The sequence below is a fragment of the Nanorana parkeri genome, unplaced genomic scaffold (assembly GCF_000935625.1).
Source record: "Nanorana parkeri isolate BGI_ZX_2015 unplaced genomic scaffold, ASM93562v1 scaffold1346, whole genome shotgun sequence".
Taxonomy (NCBI): Eukaryota; Metazoa; Chordata; class Amphibia; order Anura; family Dicroglossidae; genus Nanorana; species Nanorana parkeri.
This window is the reverse complement of record NW_017307614.1, coordinates 406,800-411,323: the sequence shown is the minus strand read 5'-3', so window position 1 is coordinate 411,323 and position 4,524 is coordinate 406,800.

The following is a 4,524-nucleotide window of genomic DNA, read 5'->3' as shown; positions in this document are numbered from 1 at the left end:
TTCTGCTGCTCTGTTTCTTTTTTTTTTTTTTTTTTTTTTAAGTTATCCAGCAAATTGGTTTGATTCCTTTAATTTTTTTGTTTGCTCATTGCTTTTTACCCTTTTTTATCATTTCATACATCTCCAGGCACAGAAGATGAAAGGGAACACGGTGTCTTTTAGTAAACTGAGCTTGTTTTTTCCCCAAGGACACGTATTCAAAAACTACAATATGAAATAAAGTCATTTTTATTCTATATGTGCCCAAGTCTTTAGCGTATTGGTTGTACCATATTTTTGCACGTGTATACATATGTGCTGTTCTAGAAAGAAAATGAGTGGTGTCGGTTGCCACATACAGTCATGTGAAAAGGTTCACCCCATGGAAATTGTTGACTTTTTTTAACAGATTTGAACAGGCCAACATTAGATCTTTATTCAAAGAGTGCTTCAGATAAAGGTGATCTACTAAAACTAACAGGACCGCACTATAAGAGGTGCCTTTGCGCGGCAGTGCGGCTTACACATCCTTTGCAGAAGACGTGTATCCAAACCTCTGTCATTGTCCTTAGTGGTGAGACAAGTTGTTTTACATGCTGGTTTGTGAGTGTGCCATGATGCCTTTCTACTGTACCACTGTTCAAAGCCCATTTCGTGTGCACCTTACTGTATAACTGGTAACAAATTGTTGAGTGCGTTTGTCGTTTGTTTTGCTCTACTAAAACTAACGTCACACAAAATGATTACCAAAATGGAAAAAGTAAGTACACCCCTATATTTACCACTGCTTCAAATCCATGAAACTGGAATTAGGTGTTGGGGCTAGTTCACACCACACCAGCTCACTTAGTTTTGGAGCGCTAGGGAGGGGGGGCATGGCAGTGAACTCAATGGCACTGCAGCCACACACTCCGGCCGCACGGGAACACGTGGCACATCAGTGCCTTTGTTCCGGTGCAGTCAGAAAAAAATAGCACTATTCTGACTGGAACGGAACGCAGGCACTGATGTGCCATGCGGTTCCTGTACAGCCGATCGCATTGCAGCCGGAGGGTGTGGCTGCAGTGCCATTGAGTTCAATGCACCGCTATGTCCCCTCCCGCTCCAAAACAAAGTGATCCAGTGTGTTCCAGCCAAAATCAAGCCGGACCGCACTGAGGCTGGTGTGAATGAGCCCTTACAGATTAGGTGCCAATGATTAAAACCTCCTTAGGAAGTATGCATGTGGAACTTGTCTAGTTTAACCCTTTCACTGCCAGGCGCTGCTTCCTAGTTTTCACCTCAGGTGACCAGACCATTTTGCTGTATTTGTCTTTTCCACATTTTTTCATTTACAGTCCGTAAAAAATAAAACCAAGATAATCTTTATCAAACCTATATTTTCAATAACAATACACAAACACAATAAATGTCAAATATTCTTAGAAATATAGAAGATAAAACTGTATTGAGTTAAGTGTAAATATCTGTAGTTTTGAAACTGAGCCTCTTTGCTAAACTGGTAAAATCTGCGAATGCAAAACTGCGATGCGTTGGCAGCCCATTCAAACTGGCTGGGATTCTCACATACATACACATACACACACACACATACACATACACACACACACACATACACATACACACACATACACATACACACACAATGTACAAGGATAAGTAATGGGTGTAGTGCTATAGTCCTCTGGGATCATTCACAGCAGGCCAGTTGGCTATCCTTGTCCAATGCAGACCCAACGTTAAAACAAGGCAAAAGGCCTTGCTTTTCATAGGGTCTGTTCAGACCAAAGAGCTGCATTGGTGTACATTGCAAAAAAATTATGCACGCATGAAATAAGTGCAAAAAAATACCTGCTGATCCTGCCAAAAATCCAGTGCACTGATAATTCCCTGTGCTCTCTGCCTCTCCTGCCTGATATCCATTAGAAATGTTCCCAGCTATTTCTATGGACTTGAGAACACCTCACCCTTATGTTATGGAGAAGAGGATGACAATGTTGCTCCTCCATAGATACCGTAGAGTGAGTGTAGTCACCCTATGACAGGAAGTGTGTCACTGGCATAATCATCAGCTGAAAATAAGGTCTCTATCTCACATGTATACATACAAGGGCCAATTTAGAGAGGAGCCAATTAACCTTCCAGCATGTCTTTGGAGTGTGGGAGGAAACCCACGCAAGCACAGGAAGAGCATGCAAACTCCTTGAAGATAATGTCCTGACTGGGATTTGAGCCAGGGACCCCAAGTGCTGCAAGCCAGAAGTGCCACTGTGCTGCCCATGGGTTTCAAAAATAAAATCTGCTCCCAAGCTACTTCACGTGGCCTAAAGCGTATGTAAAATACCACTTGGTCTCTAGCTTTAAGTAACACTGAGGGTTTCATGTAATTAGAGGCTACAGAGTGATATTTTAAAGGTCTGCCTTTATTTGGTCTCATTAAGAAAATATTAGCACTGGGCAAGCATGCATCAATAGGAAGTCAGACCGCCTTCTCTCTGTAATTGTTGGTGGTCAGTGACAGCACTGAGATGAAAACATCAGTATGGCAATCCAGCAACGAGCTATTTCAGAAGGAGAGGTAAGCAATGGACGTTACATATTCCTTTCAAGGGTTAAAAGATTTCAAAATAAAGTGTCCACCATCGGGTGGTCTGAGCAAAGCGTCCTGCAAGGGGATGGACTGGATGCACATTTGTCTTCTCACAGCAAGGAGATGTCTCATGAGACAATGGAACGCTTCCTCCCCTCCTACAATCTAGGAAGTCCCTAAGGATCTACAGTCATTACTCCGTAAGGAGAGATTGGATGCCGAACTCCAAAAGGATATTCGCACTGAGACCTTTTCGTCGCAGATGGCGATACTTTTTGATCAAATCCTTTTCCACCACAGATGTGGCTTCAGTTGTAAAAACGTTTCATTATACAGAATGGGTTCTGAAAAGGCAAGTTGTCGAATACCTTGGTGGTGCTAGAGGTGGATTAGCTCATTGGAACTCCTTTACTTACTATGCTTGACTGGCCTTAAGGCCTTGTTCCCACTAAGCGCGTTCCAGGAGCAGAGCAGTTACAGACCGGATCAAAACTGCGTCCAATGTATTCCAATGGTATTTTGGGCTCTAGTTCACACCGCAGAGTTCAGTTGCAGAGCATGTAAAAAAAACTGCAGCAAGACCTATTTTACCTGCTCTGGAACGCATGCAAATGCCCTGGAATGCACTGAAAGCCCATTCTAAACCAAAAACAGCCCGGAACGCATCAAAAGGAGGCAAAAAAAACGCGGTATAACACACTGCACTGCGTGTGCAAACCCTCATGCAGATCTGGTCTGCATTTGGTGTGAACAAGCCTGATTGATTTATGTCGATATATTATTGCTCATGGATGTCTCGTATAATGCCGTCACCCTTTGTATCTTACTTTTGGACTTGTATCTATTGGATGACAGAGATTTATCTTTTTGTTATTGTGGAAAACTTTAATAAACTTTGTTTTAAAGAAAAAAAAAAAAAGTAAAATAACAAAAACATCAAATAAAAAGGTTCTCCACCCCCACATTCACGTACATACGATTGCAAACATGCTTTGGATGCACCTATGTACAAAAACAACGGTTGCGCCATACATGTTGGGTATCGCCAGGCACACCAGAGTAAGAGCAATCATTCTAGATCGATTATTCATTGTTAAATCTGACTGATGACCTGGAATATCTTTTAAAGTGTCACCTATAGACAATTTTGTGTACTGTAGTTTTTTGTCATTCAAAGGTGCACACAATTGTGAAGCTTGACATGTTTGGGATCTCTTTATTCAGCGTGTTTAGGTACATAAAAAATGTTACTGAAACTGGGAATTCATAAACAGTGGCAATAATACCATGTGACATAAAAACAAATTGCAACTGCGACCATTTTATTCTACAGAGTCTCTAGTTTTAGAAAATATATCATTCTGCGAAGGGGATTATGTCATCTTCAGGCCTAAAATGTGCATTTTAACGTGTGCAAAAAATGCAAAAACTCGCCTCTGAAGTTAAAATGTTTAAATGTTCAGCCCCTGTCTGATAGACTTTGAGACTGTGAGATTACACCGTGTCACTATTTATTTTACAAACATACAGCCAAAATGGAGAAGCCATGTGTGAAAAACTAAGTCCCCCCTATGATTTAATACCTTGTAGAACCACCTATTGCAGCAAGAACTGGAAGTAATTGTTTTCTGTGTCAGTCTCTCACATCATTGTGGAGGAATTTTGTCCCACTTTTCTTTACAACATTGCTTTAGTTCACTTAAGTTTGCAGGCATTTGTTTATGCACAGCTCTCTTAAGGTCCTGCCACAGCATTTCAATTGGATTGGGGTCTGGACTTTGACTGGGCCATTGAAACACCTTGATTCTTTTCTTTTTCAGCCATTCTGTTGTAGATTTGCTGGGGTGCTTGCTAGTCCTAAAATAATTATATTTTATATTATATCTATATTTGTAGTGCAAAAATAACAGGCTTTGGAAAACCCACATCAGTATCATAGCAAAACAAGCTCCTAT